The sequence below is a fragment of the Ictalurus furcatus genome, chromosome 20 (genome assembly GCF_023375685.1).
Source record: "Ictalurus furcatus strain D&B chromosome 20, Billie_1.0, whole genome shotgun sequence".
NCBI classification, from domain to species: Eukaryota; Metazoa; Chordata; class Actinopteri; order Siluriformes; family Ictaluridae; genus Ictalurus; species Ictalurus furcatus.
The window spans coordinates 9,923,449-9,945,632 of NC_071274.1; the positions used below are offsets into that span (position 1 = coordinate 9,923,449).

General features: G+C 40.8%; 1 protein-coding gene across 6 annotated transcripts in view; it reads left to right on the top strand.

The window, feature by feature from the left end:
- Positions 1–14,971: 14,971 nt before the first annotated feature.
- The window catches only part of LOC128624249 (rho GTPase-activating protein 12), a 106,148-nt gene continuing 98,935 nt past the window's right edge, over positions 14,972–22,184 (top strand). For 3 of the 6 annotated variants that reach the window (XM_053651730.1, XM_053651734.1, XM_053651735.1), the window contains exon 1: positions 14,977–15,235. The gene's annotated coding sequence lies outside the window, so the exon portion shown is untranslated. Of the gene's footprint in view, positions 15,252–22,184 lie in introns of all 6 variants that reach the window. The other 3 variants (XM_053651733.1, XM_053651736.1, XM_053651731.1) reach the window with 3 other exon arrangements.

Consider the following 22,184-nt stretch of genomic DNA (forward strand, 5'->3'; position numbering starts at 1 on the left):
CCATGAAATTCCAAAAGGTTCACATACTTTTTCTTGCCACTGTATTTATAATAATACTAATTCACATAGTATATCTGCACATATTATGATTTAATATTATGATTTAATCATTGAGGCTGATCAATTGTGATAGCCTATATGTAGAAATAGTGAATACTAAAGACCATTGTCTCTTTGTGAATTGGAAATTAATAGATGTTCTACAGTATGAAACTGTCATTTTTTATAAGTAATTGAGAGGGGTGCCCTTTCCCCCCACTTGAGCATCTGCCCCCCAAAATGTGCAAGGCCCTGCTAAACATGTTTGAAGGGAAATCAGATTGCGAAGTCAGGTGCATTAATATTCATTAATGTATGTTTTACTCAATGTGGATGTATGTTCAATCATCGTTGACTGATTTTTTTTTGTTGCTATTTTTATATGCAATGGAGAACGAATGGAGCAGTGCTAGTTAAGGTAAGTTAAATTACATATATTCACAATATACAGTTCAGTAAATAGCATATCAGACAGATTGAGGTGAAATGTTATAAGATTTATTGTATTATAGTTTGTCTATTAATTGCCTATTTATCAGATGTCTTTAGTGAATGTAACTGCCCATCGTTGGTCTATGAACTGAATTTAGTCTTTTTCCTGTATTTTTCAGAAGAATTTCAAAACTGATTTCTTCCTCAGTCACGTGACGATTTAGCATCCGTCTGATGGTGACTGAGGTCATGTTGGGAATAAAAGTTAAGGCTGACAAACAGTAAACTGAAAAAAGTAATTGTCCGTGAATCTGGGTGTCTGCTAATGCTAGCATGCATATGATGTCATGTGCCGTCGCCTAGAAGCGGCTTATAGTTCCGGTTAGTAAAAAAAACGCTAGTGATATATTTGAGATGATATTACCTTTCTAAAATCCACACACTAGACGGTAGAGTACACAGTGCATAGTGTACAGTACTTCATTTGGACCCAACTTTAATATTTACTCTCCAAAACGTGTTTTCGGAAGAGAAGTAACGTAATGAGTAAATCTCCCCTGTGCCGCGCGCAGACCAATTAATCGATAATGAGATTTGTTGACGATTCCATAAATCGATTATTATCGATTTTATCGATTAGTTGTTGCAGCTCTACACTGAACTATATGAAAGTGTGAACAGTGTTCAGGAGCACAGTACAAGACATTCAAAGACATGCCTGAAGTAGAATACAGTTTGTAGATTTAATTTTCCACGACCACCATCAGATGAGTTGAAAGGGAATGATGGAGATGCCACAGCAAGTGCAATTTTAAAGAAAGTAAAAATGCATTAAATTCTGATGTTAGTTTTGATTCAGTCTATTGTAAGGATCTGGCTAGATCCTCACGGGTTTCTCAGAAAAGTTAATATAACTCAGCTGGACACAAAGTAAAAGTGCTGTTCTTCGTTTATTGCATTGAAGGATACCATAGGCTTACGCATGGTTACAGATCGGTCATTAAAAGAGGATTAACCAAGTAAAACATCCCAAAAATGGTACCTTACATGAGACAGTGTGTCAGCACACAATGTGGAGGTCAGAGAGAGAGAGAGAGAGCAGGGCAGTGATCACGCCCCCTGACCCCACATGACATCATCATAGCCGATCATTACATATCCCCCCACTTAAAACAAGGGCTGTCCTCAGGCCATAACATAAAGGAAACTTAACAGTGCCTAGGTGCCTGTGTGACAGCTGACATAAGTAGGGCTACAAAAAGCAGTACCATTAATCACACCTTTGCCTGTTCCACATAACTATAGTCCAACATTCTGCAACAAGAACAGCATTTCTTTTTTTTCAATGTGCATTGAATTAACATTTTCAGAACTTCACAATATTTGAAATAATAACGTAACATCAAAACCTCAAGGCACATAGGCATTAACAGTATTTCAAAAACAAAGCAGTATGTCACATTATCCTATTAAGAAACATTCACTCTTGTTAGACAATAGACTGTCAAACCAATATAAGGCCTTCTCAGACATAGCATTAAAAAAAAATAAAACAGAATAAGACCAGAGAATGAGAAAAACTGAAAACATATCACTTAATTATTCAATTAGAGGAGCAAAATAAGGATTTGTCCACCTGTTAATCTCAGTTACAGGTGTGTGCCTAGGACGAAGGGCATAGGAGTGCGTTCCTGTGTGAGTGGGCTGTGTATGCATATGTGTGAGGTAAGGAACCTCTGCATGCCTAGGGCCAAGGGCGTATGAGTGTGTTTCTGTGTGCACAGACTGTGGGTGAGTAGGGCGCAAATCAATGTGAGGTAAGACAAAGTCAGGGTGTGTGGACACAGGCGTATTGTCCGAGGGAGCCTATGCCACCACTGGCTTTAGGTAGCCCGTCGGCTTCTGGTTGGTCAGCTTGGACAGCTGGCAGGTTACACAGGACAATACATACTTCTTAACATCACCCCACATACCTGGCCAGTAGACCCGCTTCTGTAAGTGCTCAAATGTCTTGGTTACACCCAAGTGGCTAGCCATGGGGTGATCATGGAAGTATTTCAGCAGAGTGCCCCTCAGAGCTTCTGGCACATAGAAGCGTAGACCCTTGTGTGGATGAAGCCAGCAGGGAGTCCTTTTGTCCACAAAGTAAACCAGCCAGTCCAGAATATAGAAGCCTGGCGAATCCACACAAGGGCCGCTCTCCAAGTCAGTATATATTGATGAGATGACTTTGTCAGCCTGCTGGAGTGACTGAAACTGTTTTCTGTCTTCCAACACCATTAGTGGCTGGCGCCTTAGGCGCCAACTTAGAGCCAACTATGGTGTAAGATGGTAACAGGTCTATAGGCCCCAAAGGGCCACTGGTAGAGTTTCGCGAGAGTGCATCCGGAAATAGATTGGCCGAGCCAGGTCTGTGGACAACCTCAAAGTCAAAGTCCTGCAGCCACAAGCACCATCAAGCCAGTCGTCCTGAAGGAGAGGGCCTTGTCATCAACTACCTCAAGCTATTGTGGTCCATCACCACTGTGACACTAGAGCCCTCAATGTACGGACGAAAATGTTCCAGGCCCAAATTACCCCCAGGCACCCCTTCTCTGAAATGAAATATGGGCATTCCGACTTGTGCAGGGTACGGCTCGCAAAAGCAACAGCCCTTTCCAAGCCATCCTCACCAGTCTGGGTCAATGCAGCACCAAGGCCTACATCACAGGCATCCGTGTGTACTGCAAAAGGCTTCTCAAAGTCAGGCAAAATAAGGACTGGGGCACTGATTAGCTGTTGGTTTAAATAATCAAAAGACACCTGGCAGTCAGTGGACCACACAAATGGGGCATCCTCCCTCATGAGGGCAAATATTCGGCTCGGCAATACGGGCATACCCTGAGATGAACCTATGGTAGTAACTTGTCATTCCTAGGAATTGTTGCACATCTTTAACTGTCTTCGTGTGGGAAACTGTTTAATCGCAGCCACCTTACCCTCGTCAGGGCCAAGGCCTTCTGGTGTCACCAGGTAACCCAAGTAGCGTAATTTTGGTGTACAAAAATGGCACTTAGCCAGCTTCAAGGAAAGGCCTGCATCTGCCAAATGCCCTAACACACTGGCGAGGTCTTCTAGGTGCTGGTCAAAGGTCGGTGAGGCGACCACAATGTCGTCCAGATACACCATACAGCAGTTGTGGGTGAGCCCTGCCAATACATCAATACGTCAATCTTTGAAATGTTGCAGGTGCATTTGATAACCCGAAAGGCATAACTTTAAACTGATAGAGCCCTTCGTGTGACATGAATGCTGTCTTTGGTTTTGCATCTGGGGCCACTGACACTTGCCAGTAACCCCGTGCAAGGTCCAGTGTGGAAATAAATCTACCACGTGCCAAAAAATCTAGAGAGTCATCCACTCTTGAAAGTGGGTAGGAGTCCTTCACTGTATATTTGTTCACTTTCCTAAAGTCTACACAAAATCTTGGATCTGCGCCTGGCTTTTCGACTATCACAATTGGAGAGGCCCAGGGCCCTGAAGCAGGCACAATAATGCCATCCTCCAACATTTTGGAAATCTGTTCATCGATAATCTTTCTTTTTGCAGGTGAAGCACGGTAGGGAGGAAGACACACTGGCTTTGCAGTCCCAGTGTCTATTGTGTGCTCAAACAATGAAGTACGTCCCAGCTTTGCCCCAAAAAGATGAACAAAGTCTCCCATTAGGTGTGCCAGTTTTTTCTTGTCTGCTGAAGGCAAGGCTGCTTGTTCCACCACTGGACCAAGATCAGTCTGGACATCCTTAAAGGTGAGGCTAGCTACATGGCCCTCCAAATCATCAAACTCCAGCAAGTATAGGTCTGGCACTGAGGTGGCATTATCTCCCAGTTTAACGCTTCCTGTGGCTGGGTTGATCTGGATGTCAGCCTGAATCATAAAATCTGTCCCTAAGAGAATGGGACAAGACAGGTCTGGAATCACGGCAAAGCGGTGAGTAAATGGTTGCTCCAGTAGTTGAACAGGTAGCCATACAACACCAGATGGGGTGCATTGTTTTGAGTCCGCCAACTCCAGCGGGGAAAAATTCCAAGGAAGAACGACATCTCCTTCTATCACGCATTTAAGAAGGGTAAATGGATGGACTGCTGAAATGGATGCGCCTGTATCCAGGGTCGCCTTCAGTGAAACCTGATTGACGACCACCACTGCCGTCAGTGGAGTATTCTTTGACCTCATTGGGCTGTTTCGCACCAAATTAACTGTGTGTGAACTTTCTGTCTGTTGTGCACTGGTCCCTGACTCCGTTCTCTGCTTACCCTCACGAGCCCTTTGAAACCTACGAGGCCAAGCACCAGTCCCACCTCTAGTGACCTCAGAAGTACTTGGGGTCTCCTGGTCTATCTTAGAAACTACAGCTACCCCTCCAGTAGGTTCAGCATTACCACTCTGCCTATTTTTCCTACAGTTCCCACAATTGCGTGTGGTGACCCCCGGAGTCAAACATTTGTAGCAGTGCAGGTCCTGGTGAGGAAGTGTGGGGCAATGGGGGCTCTACTAGAAGAAACAGGCCCTAATACAGCATGTAGTTCATGGGAAGTCTGAACTCTGTCCAAAATCCCTCTCCAGATTTTCTCTACATTGTCTGTAAGCAGGAAGGCCTGTTGAAAGAGATCTGAGAAGTGCTCCCATGAGAGTAGGTGTGGCTGCATGGCAGAATACCACTTCTGGGGCTCCTTTCCAAATAACCTTGTCAACTCAAGGAAGAACTGTGTCACATAAACCAAGCGTTGTCTTGTACAAAGAAACAGACTGAAGCCATTCTTCTAGGTCAAGAGATTTACCCCCATCAAATATGGGTGGCATAAGTCCAGGGAAATGGGCTGAATGAACAGCAGGTGTCTGTGGATGTAACAGCTCAGTGTGGCTAGTGAGAGTGTGTGTAACCGGGGTTGAGCTAAATACAGGGTAGGCATTAGAGGCTTGTCCCTGTGTCTGTTGAGAAGTCTGATGATCTTGGTTGGTGTGGCTAGCGAGTGTGCACGTTGCAGGGGTTGAGGTAAGTATAGGGTGTGCCTTTGTGTCCTGTCTATGTGAATGCTAAGAGGTCTGTTCTTCTAACTGCTGCAGCAAGCTGCTTTGTAAGTCAACAGACATACTAAGTGCTGATGTCAGCGTGTCTACCTGTCATTGCAACTTATCTACCTGAGCAGCAAGACTGTGTGGCGAAACCAAACTACCCTCATCATTACCACCTCCATATGTGAATATATCAAAACGCTTAGCCATTGCAAAAGTTGAGTAAGAATCTAGGGTGAAATGTGGTTATACTATTGCAGAACACCCTATCAATAATTAAATGAGAAGGGGAAAAAAATGCTTAACATTAGTTACATTAACCTCAGTAAGACAGCATATCTCAACGGAGAGCAGTGATGATCCTAAGACACATATATAGAAGAAAAGATATATGCATGTATATATACATGTATCCCAAAATACCCAGTCACTGCATGTACTCCCAGTAGCAACAGTAACCTTAGTAACAGCAACCTTAAATCCAACAGTAACAGTTTAAAATGAATGGGTGTTTACTTTTTTTTTTATCACCCAAACACATACGTATTAAACACACGGTGCGTTTTTCTCTGCTCACAAAGTGCTACTTAGCTCGTTTGTCCATAGAATCCAGACACAAAAGTCCTGCCTTGTCCTCTCCTCTACTATGCAGGCCAGTAGTAGCCAGAGCTCGCCGAGGTGTGCTGTCGAATCAGTCAATCAGAAACGTGCCTTTACTTTTCCAAAGTCCTTGCCTTGCATGCACGAGTCTCTGATGATGCCGCTGCACACAATTTCTCACAGCAAATCCACACAAACAAAAGTCACAAAAAGGTCTTTTTTTAAAAATAATAATAATAATAATAAGAACCCGGGAACACGCAGAAAAACAGCGAGGGAAATTCACTTCGAAAAACGTAGACGGCAACACTTAGAAAAACTATAGTGGCAAAAAAAATGTTTAATTGTCCAATGGTGGGTTTTCTCCACCAACGCAGTGAGACTTCGGTGGTTGCTAGTTTATCCTGCTAGCATGCGTGCCAGCTAACTAAAGGTCCAGCACGAATGAAACTTCACTTACAGTTCACTTGCCTTATGAGCATCGAGTACGAAAGCCACATTTAAAGTTCATTCACTCTCTGGTGTCCAAACTTTTCTTTCTGAGGATGTTCATTCACAGTTCGGGCGCCAATTGTAAGGATCCGGCTAGATCCTTACGGGTTTCTCAGGAAAGTTAATATAACTCAGCTGGACACAAAGTAAAAGTGCTGTTCTTCGTTTATTGCATTGAAGGATACCATAGGCTTACGCATGGTTACAGGTCGGTCATTAGAAGAGGATTAACCGAGTAAAACATCCCAAAAATGGTACCTTACATGAAACCGCATGCAGCACACAATGTGGAAGTCACAGAGAGAGAGAGCAGGGCGGCGACCACGCCCCCTGACCCCACATGACATCATCATAGCCGATCATTACACTATGCTTATTCATCTAATGCAGTGGTTCTCAGCCAGTGTGGCGTGGAGAGATCAGAAGGGAGGGCGCAATTTTTTTTAAGAATTCACAGATACGGCATCATTTGGGTACTCGGTTTTTTTTATTGCGTTTCAAATAGAATATGCATAAATGGAAAAACTCAGCGTTCCCTCTCCCTCTGTATTTTCTTATTGCTGGGGAGAGGCAGAGTTTAGCCTGCTTTTTATCTACTTGTCTGTGCAGACCAGTGTTGGCAACGTAACGACTTTTCAGACCCCTTTAGTGACTTTTTTTTTTTGCAAAAAAAAGCGCCTAGCGACAAATCTAGTAACTTTTTGGACAAACCTTAGTGACTTTCCAAATGTCGCCAGTACTGTCCTGCAAGCACGAGGTCGTGCTTTCCCGCTACACTCTCACCTCTCTCTGCATCTGCTCTGTTCAGTGAATGTCTGACAGCCGGAGATTTAACAATGTCATGGATAATGAGATGCGCCCTTCGTCCCAATTTATACAATTCATATGCAAATGTTTTTAGAATGCAAGACGAATGGAATGCAACATGTTTTACATGTAAAATAGTACACATTATTACAGCCTAGTTTTCTTGTTCAAAGTAGTTATAGTGTTCAAAAACATTTTTAATAATTCATGTTCAATACCTGTCCATTATATAGTTTTATAAAAGTCATAAATGTTTCAAGTCAGGGGACTGGGATGGCCTTGGCAGGACCTTGATTTTGTGGTCAGTAAACTGTTTTTGTGTTGATTTTGATGCATGTTTTGGATCAATGTCCTGCTGGAAGATCCAGCCACTGCCCATTTTAAGCTTTCTGGCAGAGGCAGTCAGATTTTCATTTAATAGCTCTTGATATTTGATAGAGTCCATGATGCCATGTATCCTAACAAAATGTCCAGGTCCTCTGGCAGAAAAACAGTCCCCAAACATTAAGGAGCCACCACCATATTTAACCGTAGGTATGAGGTATTTTCCATATGGCTACCTCTCTGCGTGTGCCAGAAGTTCACCCAGGTGTACTAAAAAAATTTTTTAAATATCAATGGGAAAATACTTCAGATATATTTATCTCATATGAATTTATAGGGATGCCAATAATTGTTGCAGGCATATATCTAACAAATATATTTTTTGATAAACCTGTGCTGTGTTTGCAATTGTTTGCAAGTATTTTGGTGAATTTTTTAAACAAAAGATCAAAAAGGTTAAACAATAAAAACAATTTTTCACAATCTTCTTTGCTCTAATTTATCAAGGGTGCCAATGTTAGTGGAGGGCACTGTACGTGCTTATGTCAACTTTGACAATGTGTTTTATGGAAACAGTTTGAGATATCAAAAGTTTTTTCACCATGCTCTGATGATGATCTATGTGAAATTTGGTGAATACTGGATAAGTGGTCTAGCGGGACTCTGAAAAAGTAGGTTTTTGACAGCCGTTTTTTCAAAATGGCTGACAGACAAAAGGGTGTACTATGGAAAAATGTACAGTATATCACTGGTGTCTGTAGGACCTAAGGAATTGAAAGACATGAGATGCATGGCCATTGGATAAAATTCAGAAAAGCTATAAGCATATTATAAATTTTGTTATATCTTTTTACCACAAGGTTTCCCCAAACTTCTCAGGTACCTTCAGGGCATATACCTGTAATGATATGCCAGTGGATGCAAATTTTTAAGTCAGTCAGACCGACGGTTTGGTTTGGTCTATCAAAACGGAATCCATAACTTATTGCTGGCATGGACTAAAGATGTTCTGAGTCAAATTTGGTGGAAACTGGACAAATAGTCCGAAGAGCAAAAATATGCTTTTTTCATATCTTGTGAGCACTAGCTGGTGTTGTTCCACTGGTAACACTCAAGATCAGAAAGGCCAGATTAGACTTTGATTTAAAAAAAAACTAGAAAAATAAATAAAAGCCTGCTAGTTCTGGAACAAGATTAAGTTCGTAACAAAATGTGTAGTCAAACACCAAACTCTGGCCCGGTTATGATTGATGATCTTTAAGGAAAGAGATTTGTATCCACCCATGCCAAAGGCTGAGATTGCTGATCAAAGCCCAGTGGAGACCCAGTGGCCTCAAACTGAAACTTCAGAAAGTATAGAATATGCTTAGACAAAAGCAGATAGTCATAGTAGCTGTTACACCAAAACGGAAAGAAAAACTCACCAGTACTTGAGGGACTATGTAAATGATCAAGACTGATGACCAAATATTAGCCAACATTGAATACTGAAAATTGAAATCACAGATTCCAGCTAATGCTATGAAGGAGGAAATGGATTCTCCATTCTCCAGTCTATTAAATTGAAAACAATGGGTCTGAAAGGCCAGATATGCTGCAAAGGGTTATAGTCAAGTAGCAGGAATAGGCAACCAGAAAACTTTCTCTCCGACTGCAAATATTACATCAGTACATACCTTGATGCAAATGGCAGCTCAGTTTGACCTTGAGCTCCATCAGATGGATGTTAAAACAGCTTACAGTGCTGTGGAAAAAGTATTTGATTTATTCTGTTTTTGTGTATATCTCATACTAAATTGTTTCAGAAATTAAAACAAAATCTAAGATAAAACAAAATCAACCTGAGTAAACACAAAATGCAGTTTTTAAATGATAATGTTATTTATTGAAGCAAAAAAGTTATCCAATACCAACTGGACCTGTGTGAATATGTATTTGTCCCTGTAGTTACTAGTTCCCCAAATCTACGAAACTGCATTCAAAATGGGGTTCAGTTGGACTACACGCAACCAGGCCTGATCACTGCAAACCCTATTCAATCAAATCAACACTTAAATAGAAATTTTTCAACAGCATGAAGTTGGTTACAAGGTCTTACCCAGTAACACACTATGCCATAATTAAAAGAAATTCCAGAAACGATGAGCAAGCTGTTTCAAAGGCTCTGGGACTCCAAAGAACCAGAGTGAGAGCCATTATCACCAAATGGAAAAACCCAGCACAGTAGTAAACCTTCCCAGAAGTGGCTGACCTTCCAAAATTCCTCCAAGAGCACAGCAACTACTCATCCAGCAAGTCACAAAAGAGCTAAGGACAACATCAAAGAACCTACAGACCTCTCTTGCATCAATAAAGGTCACTGTTCATGAGTCCACTATCACAAAGACACTGGGCAAAAATGACATCCGTGAAAGAGTGGCGAGGCGAAAACCACTCCTAACCCAAAACAGCATTAAAGCTCATCTGAATTTTGCCAAAACACACCTTTGATGATCCTCAAAGCTTTTGGGAGAATTTTCTGTGGATGGATAAGTCGAAAGTGGAACTGTTTCGAAGACAGGTGTCCCCTTAAATCTGGCATAAACCAATCACAGAATTCCACAAAAAGAACATTATACCTACGGTCAAGCATGGTGGTGGAAGTGTGATGGTGTGTGAATGCTTTGCTGCTTAAGGGCCTGGGCAGATTGCATTAATTGCGAGAAACATGATTTCTGCTCTCTACCAGAAAATCCGAAAGGAGAATGTCCGGTCTTCAATGCGTAAGCTGAAACTCGAGTGCAACTGGATTATGCAGCAAGACAGTGATTCAAAGCATAGGAGTAAGTCCACCTCTGAATAGCTCAGAAAAAGCTAAATTAAAGTTTTGGAGTGGTCTAGTCAAAGTTCTGACTTGAACCAGTTCAAGAGATGCTATGGCAGGACCTTAAACAGGTAGTCCCATAACTTTTGAAATAGGTTTATAACCCTTCCCAGACTGAGTATTTCAATCACCTTCTTCCTCATCATTTCTACAATTTCTTTTAACTTTGCCATAGTGTGTTACTGGGTAAGACCTTTTAACCAGCTTCATGCTGTTGAAAAAGTTCTATTTAAGTGTTGATTTGATTAAACAGGGTTTACAGTAATTAGGCCTGGTTGCATCTAGTCCAGCTGATGCCCATTATGAATGCAGTTTCATAGATTTGGGGAATTAGTAACTATGGGGGCAAATACATTTTCACACAGGTCCAGTTGGTACTGGATAATTTTTTTGCTTCAATATATAACATTATCATTTAAAAACTGTATTTGGTGTTTATTCAATTGCCTTTGTTTTATCTTAGATTTTCTTTTGAGTTCTGAAACAATTTGAGATATATACAAATCAGAAGAAATCAAGTACTTCAAGTACAAATACTTTTTCACAGCATTGTATCTGAGGTGACCGCACAGTGGGCATAAGGTTCTGTTTTGCTAAGCTGATAGAATGTGCAAGCCATAAATGTTTCCCTTTGTACTGAGAATACTCACTGCTATAAACTTGTTACACCGCTGTACCAGTGTGAGCAATTACGTAGGCCTACCTATCAGCCCCGAATATCGTTTGCTACATGAGATTCTAGAAGCACTGTAAGTTCAGGGACCGGTGTTGTGTTGAACTCTGTTTCCCCCAGTTATATTTTGAAAATCAGGTAACAGAACCTATGTTTGTTGAGTTTTTATGTCTTTATTAACACACCCATCTACTGTTATTTTTTACAGTGAGGGAAAAAAGTATTTGATCCTCTGCTGATTTTGTACGTTTGCCCACTGACAAAGAAATGATCAGTCTATAATTTTAATGGTAGATTTATTTGAACAGTGAGAGACAGAATAACAATAAAAAAATCCAGAAAAACGCATGTCAAAAATGTTATAAATTGATTTGCATTTTAATGAGGGAAATATGTATTTGACCCCTCTGCAAAACATGACTTAGTACTTGGTAGCAAAACCCTTGTTGGCAATCACAGAGGTCAGACGTTTCTTGTAGTTGGCCACCAGGTTTGCACACATCTCAGGAGGGATTTTGTCCCACTGCTCTTTGCAGATTTTCTCCAAGTCATTAAGGTTTCGAGGCTGACATTTGGCAACTCGAACCTTCAGCTCCCTCCACAGATTTTCTATGGGATTAAGGTCTGGAGACTGGCTAGGCCACTCCAGGACCTTAATGTGCTTCTTCTTGAGCCACTCCTTTGTTGCCTTGGCCGTGTGTTTTGGGTCATTGTCATGCTGGAATACCCATCCACGACACATTTCCAATGCCCTGGCTGAGGGAAGGAGGTTCTCACCCAAGATTTGACGGTACATGGCCCTGTCCATCGTGCCTTTGATGCGGTGAACTTGTCCTGTCCCCTTAGCAGAAAAACACCCCCAAAGCATGTTTCCACCTCCATGTTTGACGGTGGGGATGGTGTTCTTGGGGTCATAGGCAGCATTCCTCCTCCTCCAAACACGGCAAGTTGAGTTGATGCCAAAGAGCTCCATTTTGGTCTCATCTGACCACAACACTTTCACCCAGTTGTCCTCTGAATCATTCAGATGTTCATTGGCAAACTTCAGACGGGCATGTATATGTGCTTTCTTGAGCAGGGGGACCTTGCGGGCGCTGCAGGATTTCAGTCCTTCACGGTGTAGTGTGTTACCAATTGTTTTCTTGGTGACTATGGTCCCAGCTGCCTTGAGATCATTGACAAGATCCTCCCGTGTAGTTCTGGGCTGATTCCTCACTGTTCTCATGATCATTGCAACTCCACGAGGTGAGATCTTGCATGGAGCCCCAGGTCGAGGGAGATTGACAGTTCTTTTGTGTTTCTTCCATTTGCGAATAATTGCACCAACTGTTGTCACCTTCTCACCAAGCTGCTTGGCAATGGTCTTGTAGCCCATTCCAGACTTGTGTAGGTCTACAATTTTGTCCCTGACATCCCTGGAGAGCTCTTTGGTCTTGGCCATGGTGGAGAGTTTGGAATCTGATTGATTGATTGCTTCTGTGGACAGGTGTCTTTTATACAGGTAACAAGCTGAGATTAGGAGCACTCCCTTTAAGAGTGTGCTCCTAATCTCAGCTCGTTACCTGTATAAAAGCCACCTGGGAGCCAGAAATCTTTCTGATTGAGAGGGGGTCAAATACTTATTTCCCTCATTAAAATGCAAATCAATTTATAACATTTTTGACATGCGTTTTTCTGGATTTTCTTGTTGTTATTCTGTCTCTCACTGTTCAAATAAACCTACCATTAAAATTATAGACTGATCATTTCTTTGTCAGTGGGCAAACGTACACAATCAGCAGGGGATCAAATACTTCTTTCCCTCACTGTATATTTTTATCAATAAACAATGTTTTCACTTTAAATATTGTAGTCTTTTGGAAGAATGTGTGCTCATGCACATCACTGTGAATTTTTCAAGTCTAAATATGTGACCGTTCTCAAAAGGCACAATACCTGGACATATTGATCATATTTCTCTTTTTTCCCCTTAGTTTGCCCTATACCGTTTAGAAAGGGCTGGGGATTGGGGGAAACAGATCCCGATGCAGAAACAGATCCCGATGCAGAAATAGAGTTGGACAACAACACCGGGACCTTTTACGTGCCTCCCTACTTGCCGAATCACTGCTGTCTTATTGTTCCGGGACCTGCAGATTTACAAATTAAGCACTGGCTACAACAGCAGAAGACCAACAGCAGTGATCACCTCAGATTCTTGTTCTTGACTGACAGGAGTGGAACCTGATGTCTTATGTTGTTGTAGCCCATCCACCTCAAGGTTTGATGTGTTCTGCTCACCACAGTTGTAAAGAGTGCTTATTTGAGTTATTATAGACTTCCTGTCAGCTTAGACTTGTCTGGTCATTCTCCTCTGATCTCTCTCAACAGCAAGGTGTTTCAGCCTGTGAACTCTCCGCACACAGGATGTTGTTTTGTTTTTAGCACCATTCTGTGTAAACTCTCAAGACTGTTGTGTGTGAAAATCCTAGGAGATCAGTAGTTTCCGAAGCCCTCAAACCAGCCCATCTGGTACCAACAACCATGCCATGGTTAAAGTCAAAGAGGTCACATTTGTTCCCATTCTGATGTTTGAAAAGGACATTAACTGAAGCTCTTGACCTGTATCTGCATGATTTTTTGCATTGTCCTGCTGCCGCATGATTGGCTGATTAGATAACTGATAACTGTATGGATGTACAGGTGTTCCTATTACATTACATTACATTACATTTATTCACTTAGCAGACGCTTTTATCCAAAGCGACTTACAAATGAGAAAGATACAAGCAAAGCGATATCAAGCAGAGAACAATACAAGAAGTGCTACCATATGAGATCTATTAATTGAATTCCAGAAGAAGCAAAGTGCATTAACGTGGATGGTGAGTGTATAATAATTTTATTTACTCCTAACTTAATTTAGCCTACATTTAATTCACCTTTTCTGTACTCTAGCTCCAGATTTTGGCCAGGTGCTATTACACTGCGAAATAATATGCACTTTTATTGGCTTAGATGTCAGTCAAAATATGTTTAGCTTCTACTTGTCATTTTGGCTCTGTGAACTATGGAGTTTTGTAGGTGTCACCAAATGCAAATCTGCTGTGCCATGCATGTGCCTGGTAATTTACGGGTGATTGACATTCATCAACATGTGCAAGCGAGTATGAAGAAAATCAGTGTTTTCAAAACTTTTGTAAACACAGTAGAACTTTGTAGTTTGGTTTAGCTTACAAAAATGTACACATTTACACACAACTTTACTAAAAGATGGATAAATGAGGCCCAATGTGGTGATTTTATTTGGTATATTTCCATCTCATTCCCCCTGAAATTATTTCCTGACTCCCAGTGCTAACTTCAGAACACAGATGTTTAGGAACAATTACTTCATGACTAAACTTCAAAGGCATCCACAGAATACACCACAGAGGGCAAAAATTAAATAGACTTGATGGATTCTGAAATCTGTATGAATTGCACACAAAATACTCAGACAACTACATGTATGCCATATGAAACTCCTACAATAATATTTACTGCTGCGTGTGAACACAAAGACAGAAAGAGACAGAGTCCATTCAATTCCACATAACATTGCTGCGTGTGTCTGTCTGTATGTCTGTCTGTCCACGCGATGGTGCACGTAATCCAAACCAGATTTCGACACCGTGTCGCTGTGACGATGAACTTCGGCGTTTTATGGAACTCGCGGGTGCGCGCGCTTGTGTGAGCGAGCAGGAGAAAACAGTGGAGTGGCTGCGGAGGAGTGAGGAGTGTCGAGTGTCGCTCCGTACCCAGGTCTGTTCTATTGAAACTAAGAAATTGTAAATAGGATTAACTGTAAACCTTTTTTTTTTTCTTCAAAAAACAAAAAACACAAAACACCACCCACACACACGAGGACGAACACACATCACTGGACGTCCTCGCCGGACACGAAGAATTTTCCGTATAAAAGTTTCAGGTATGTGTCCCTGAAGGTTAGTACTGGATGGAATGTTAAATTTCACCAAAAAGAGTTTAACTTAAATGTGTTAGCTAAATTTACGTAACTTAAGCAGGCCATCTAAGCATGATAACGAAACTGTACACTCTATTGAAACTTCCTGCTAGTGTTAATGTAACTCCCGTTTCCCTCACAGAGGAATGAGAGAGAACCTGTTCCTTCATGTCCGAGTTTAGGACCTGTTACAACTATCTCAGTGGCTCGCTAGCTAATTTTTTTTTTTTACCTGGTAATGGTCGTCGTTTATTAGACGTTTTTAAGTCAAAGCCATCAAATATTGCTGTTTGTTGGTGCTTCCTCTACGAATGAAAATTCAGAAAATACGCAAATAAACAGTTAGCGAAAAAACGAGGCAGGTTAACTCAGGCATGCAACTGCGATTGCTACCAAGGTGGCTAACCAACTTAACCAGGACGAAATATGTTCTCGAGTAGAGTAGAAAATTCAAAGGACGTGTTTTGTAATGAAGACACTCGAACTTTTATCTACAGAAAAACATGTTGAAGTACGTTTATTCTAGCGACTACTGGCAGGTATAGTTATGAAGTTGGCTAGAGGTATTGCAAACAGGTATTTTACTTGTTCGCTTGAACTCTAGACAGCTTTTTACAAGTCGTTCACCCAATCTTTAACTCCGTGTCAGTAACGTTTTCAAAATAATGTTACGTTCGATGCATTTTACGCGTCGAACAGTTTCCATAAGGTACGTCAACTGCTTAGATAAGGTCTCATTTTAAAATGAGTTTTTTTCTATTTCCGGCAACAGCAGTTGTCAACAGTAAAACAATTTTCCAATTGTATAGAATAATAATCTTTCTGTGAGTATGAACTGCTAGTTATCACCGCATTCAGTTATATAGCAAATACACTCACTGGCCACTTTAATAGGAGCACCTTGTGTAAGGTCAGTGATTTTTACAAGTGATACAGCTAAAACATTCACACAGTAGTCATATCAGAATAAAACCCTTTCCTGCCACCTAAACGTTTAAAACAATTTCTTGTTAATAGTAATCAGACAGTACGCTTACATGGACAACAATAATCCAATATTAACCCGATTAAGAAAAACTCTGATAAAGAAACTACCATGTAAACAGCATTTTTTAATGACCTTAATCCACTTAAAGTCATACTCGAAGTAAACACAAATCGAATTAAGACATGTGGAGTATTCCTGTTTTAGTCGCATTATCGACGTGCATTACAGACCTGTACACACCTTAATCACACTATTAACATCGTGTGGGAGTTTTCACCGCATTTTGCGACAGGACACGATCACATGGCAGTGCTCAACTTTTTTTACCGCAAGCAAGAGAGCACGGCTGCGTCCAAAACCGCGAACTTACCTATTATACAGTAGGTGAAATACATGTGTATATAGTAGGTGAAATGCATGTATCTCAGCTACTATATAGTAGGTAAGTATGCGGTTTGGGACACAGCCCACGGCTTCAAGCAGTCGTCTATTAGCATGTACAGCATGACAAATAATTAACTGCACTTGAAGTGTTCGTAAAAATTAAAAATAAAAACACCCAAAACTGTATATGGTACCATAACAAAGACGAACTGTATATCGATACGTGAAATTCTGGAGGGACGTTGGACGGTGTGGCGCGGGGATGTAATGATGTGTGCCATTAATCGATCTATGATCTATAACATGTAAAACGGGAACATGACAGGAGTATTCTGAACACGACTCATGTAAACACCTTAATCACAATATTGTCTTACTCAGGATAAAGTCAATAATTAGATTACTGCTGTCCATGTAAACATAGTCATTGTCAGTGAACTACTAAATTTGTATACAAGTCCATGTGTGAGCATTATACACTCACTGTCCACTCTCACCTGCTGTAAACCTGCTCATTCATGCCATTATCCAACCACCCAATCCTGTGGCTACAGAAAAATGCGATCTCTTACTGTCCAAGTTTGTGTGTATAAATTTTGAGGTGGTAATTACAAAGTGGTGTGTGTTCAAGTGATTTTGGAAAAATCAGATGGCATGAGAACTTTGTTTGTTTTTAATATTTTTTTTGTTTTTTTAGTTTATTTGTTCTTATAATGGATATAATCAACAACAGGAAGTAAATTTTGAAACAAAATAAATAACTGAACTGTTAACATGCATAATTATTACTTAAATCTTATTGTCTGCTGTAGATTCATATTGGGAACTTCCAACACTTTTTGTTATTGACATGCCTCGTAGGAAAATATGAGTTCCCGAATATTAATTATGACATTATTAGGTGAATGCACATGGATGCCATTACAATGATCACATTTCCTATAGGACTTGTAGGCAGCATTAGTTTTTGCCATGGTTGGTGATGTCAGACGAGCTGGTTTCCGTATTTCAAAAACTGCAAATCTCCTGGCAGTTTCATGCACAATAGTGTCTAGAATTTACACATAGTGCAGGGTAAAACATCCTGTAAATATAATGCTCATCATTTGTACAACCCCAATTCCGAAAAATTTGGGACAGTATGAAAAATGCTAATTTAATACAAAGGAGTGATTTGCAAATGTACTTTGACTTGTATTTAAACAAAAATGTGTAAAGATTAAGATAAAGGTATTTGATATTTTACCTAATCAACTGCATAGTTTTTTGAAGATAAACGTTTATTTTGAAATTGATGCATGCAACACGTTCCAAAAAAGTTTGGACAGGGGCAATTTAGGAATAATAGCGATGTGACAAGTTGAAATAAGAAGGTGATGTGAAACAGGTGAGGCAATCATCTAATCATAGTATATAAGGAGCTTCCAAAAAAAGTCCTAGTCCTTCAAGAGCAAGGATGGGTAGAGGCTCACCAATCTGCCAACAGATGTGTCAGTGAATAATCCAACACTTTGAGAAAAGCATTCCCCAAAGACAAATTGGTAGGATGTTGGGCATTTCATCTTCTACAGTGCACAATATAATTAAAAGATTCAAGGAATCCGGTCAAGTCTCCAAGGCCGAAAACCACTTCTGTAAGCACGTGATCTCAGATCCCTCAGACGTCACCTTAATGGATATCCTGACATGGGCTTGGTAATACTTTGGCAAACCTTTGTCAGTCAACACCATTTGCAGGTTAAGGCTTTACTTTACAAAGCAGAAGCCATACATCAACGCTGTCCTGAAGTGCTGACGACTTCTCTGGGCTCTGTCTCATCTGAGATGGACAGTGGTACAGTGGAATCGTGTTTTGTGGTCCAAAAGCCAGCGTCTGTCATGGTATGGGGGTGTGTCAGTGCCCATGACATGGGTAACTTGTACATCTGTGAGGGCACAATTAATGCAGAAAGATATGTACACATTTTGGAGCAACATATGCTGCCATCCAGAGCAGGACAACGCCAAACCACATTCTGCCCATATTACAAGTGCATGGTTGCGTAAGCAGTAGGGATGTCACGAGAACCGATACTTCGGTACCAAGTCGGTACCAGCATTCTTAAAACATGACAGTATTTGTTTTTCTGCAGTAGTGTCGGTACCATTGGTAATGAAGGTAACGAGGTTGCAATTCTTCCGGAACTGATGGGGGCAGCAAATATGCGCAAGTGTTTTAGTCGGTCCACAAGTGGTAAAGAAGAAGAAGAATGCCTACAAGCACACAGGAAAAACTATAGAAGATAGCGACAAGTTTAGTTCCGCACCGACTCGTTGAGAGGAAAGATGGTAAGAGTCAAGTATGGAAATACTTTGTGTTTGAGGCGGATAACAAGAAACATATAATTGATGCTGTGAAGCCGGTGTGCAGCCGATGCTATCGTTCATTTCAAACAAAGCGAGGAAACACCTCGAATTTGGCGAAGCACCTGAAAGACGGGCCTTATATTATGTTTGTTTGAGGCAGCTGCGTTGTGGCCGTGAAACCAGCTAACGTTATGCTCCATGTAATGTTTGCTATAGCCAGTTATTTGTTAACAACGTTAATGCATTGCAATGTTATAAACTACCTCCTAATGGGCCACCATGCATCGCCATTCAGCCTGTGTCCTGTCAGCAAAATGTAGCCTAATGTCACTAAATTATTGAACTGTTAATGGTTTTAATATGGCCTGCCACCATATCCGTGAATTTAAACTAATGCTTGCATTCAGAGTATAAAGTGTGTGTGTGCGCGCGCTTAGGAGTGCACCTTAGCACTTGTAGCCTCTACAAGTTAACAAGTTAATAAAATGACCACTTTATTAGTCATTGTCGAACAGTATTTGATAACTAAAATATCCCCCGCCTTTCTTTTTGCCAGTATTAGCCAGAGGAGGATGTCCTCCAGGAGAGTTTTTAATTAAAATTTTTTTAATTTATGTTTATACCACACCGTGGTATCGACTTTGGTATTGAGTATCGTGTACTCTTGGTGGTATCGGTACAGACTACTAGATTTTTGGTATCGTGACCTCACTAGTAAGTAGAGTGCGCGGGGGTTAGCATGGCCTGCCTGCAGTCCTGACCTGTCTCTGATTGAGAATGTCCGACACATTATGAAGCACAAAATAAGGCAATGAAGGCCCTGTACAGTTGTGCAGCTGAAGAAATGCATAATGGATAAATGGACAATTTCTGCTTGCTAAACTTAACCAACTGGTGTCTTCAATGCCCAAATGCTTAAGTGTTATTAAAAGAAAGGGTGATGTTACACAGCGGTAAACAGTCGACTGTCCCAATTTTTTTGGAGTGTGTTGCAGTCAGTGTATATTTTCAAAAATATATTAAATTCACAAAGTAAAATAGCAGTTATTATTATTATTATTATTGTTAACAACAAGAAATTGTTTTAAAGATTTAGGTGGTATTAAACAGTGTTATTTTGCAATTATTTGTGTGTGACACTTTGAATAATCACAGACCTGACACAGTGCTGATTGTGTAATGCATTTGTAACAGCATAGCATGAGAAGGAATGTACTGTGACATGAAAAAATATGAGAAATGAGTGTCTGTCTATATTTGATTGTGAGTGAGAAAATGGGCATCAAGGTGTGCGTGCTATTTATTCTGTATATCCTAAAAGAACCAACTCAATTTAAAAAGAGTAGGCTGATCTTTGTGATTTTGTGTATGAAGAATTTAGATAGGCTCAATGTATGAATGTTCATTTGCACTTGGCAAACACTTATTAGGAGATGTCTTATACAGCCCAATACATGTTGTAGGCACTCCTTTGTGGAATGACTCGGCACCATTCAGATATTCAGTCATGATCATACTCATGTTTTTATGTGCCACTACTGGTTCAGTGGATAAGGCTGTTGATCAGAATGTTCAAGCCCCAGCACTGCCTAGCTGCCACTTTTGGGCCCTGGGCCCTTGACCATCTCTGCTCTAGAGATACCATATCATTGTCGACTGTAGGTTCATAAAAAGTTGAGAAATGCAGAGAAAATAAGTTCCGTATAACCTTTATACATTGGAATGGAATTTCTCCAGGACTGGTGCAACACCGGAATGGTACAGTGGCACAGTACACAGGACTACATAAAGTGCAGATACATAGCAGTGTGAGAAGAGCACAAACAGTACAGTAAATACACAGCACAAGCACATTACCTTGACCGGACAACAGAAACAATTGTTCTTGCCTTCTTGGCTAGGCAGGTAGAGCCTAGGAGAGAACTTCTGTGCACACCAAGAAACTTGGAGTTTTTGTCTTTCCCTACACTTGTTCCATTTACCTGCAGTGGCGAGTGGTCCATTCGGGTCCTTCTGAATGATCATCTCTTATCAACATTAAGAGACAGATTGTTGTCTCTACACCATTCTACAAGCTACTCCACCTCCTCCCTGTATGCTGACTTGTCATGGTTGCTGTAGTATCATCAGCAAACTTGATGTGATTGGAGCTGTATATAGCAGCCCAGTTGTGGGTCAACAGTGTAAACAGCAGTGGACTAAACACAGCTGCTGTTCAGTGTGGTGGTGCTGGATCCTGATGGACTGGGGTTTCCCAGTCAGAAAGTTTAGGAACAAGTTGCAGAGGGAGGTGGTCAAACCCAGCAGGCTCAACTTTTGTTAGTTGCTGTGTGGATGATTGTGTTGAATCCTGAAGCCTGTGAACAGCATCCTCACATAATTGTCCTCTTTGTCCAGGTGAGTGAGTCAAAGACAGTTGGATAGAAACAGATATACTGTCCTCTGTTGAATAGTTAGGGTGGTAGATGTACTGGAATGGGTCCAGTGTTGTGGAAAGACTGCTCTTTGTGTTTTGTGGTTAGCTGCTCAAAGCACTTCATCATGACGGTCATTGAGGCAGGTCACAGATTTTTTTTTTGGCTCAGGGATGATTGTAGTTGTCTTGAAGCACATAGGGACAACTACTTGGCTCAGGGAGATATTGAAGTTGTCTGTTAGGACATATGCAGGCTGATCAGCACATTCCCTGAGCACCCCGGCTGGTGGGTTAGCCCTGGACAGTTTTTTCCTGATGTCTACTACAGACAGAGTACTTGGTTCACTATACTGTAATTGTATATAGGACAATAAAAGGCTCTAATCTAAATATACGCACGTTGATTCAACAGACAACAGTAAGATTAAGGGGAAGTAAATGGGAACAATACATTTCTGCTGACTAGGAGGTGCTTTGTTGGAGTTCTTTTTGGTATCTTCAAAAATGTCATAAGGTATCCACAAAACAAGAACCTGAAATAAAACAGAATTTACAGATTTTAATGTTGTGAATTCTTTATATTTCCAGATTTTTTGCGTTAACACTGATGTCTGCTGAAAATTTCATGTGAATAGCCTCATTAGAAATATATTTATGGAAAAAAAATGTTGATGGATTTAATACTTATTTCCCCCACTGTATGTTCTAAAAGGATCATGAATAGGATACGAATAGCTTGTACAAATGCTCCTAAGAACTATTTATGAATAAATCCGTTC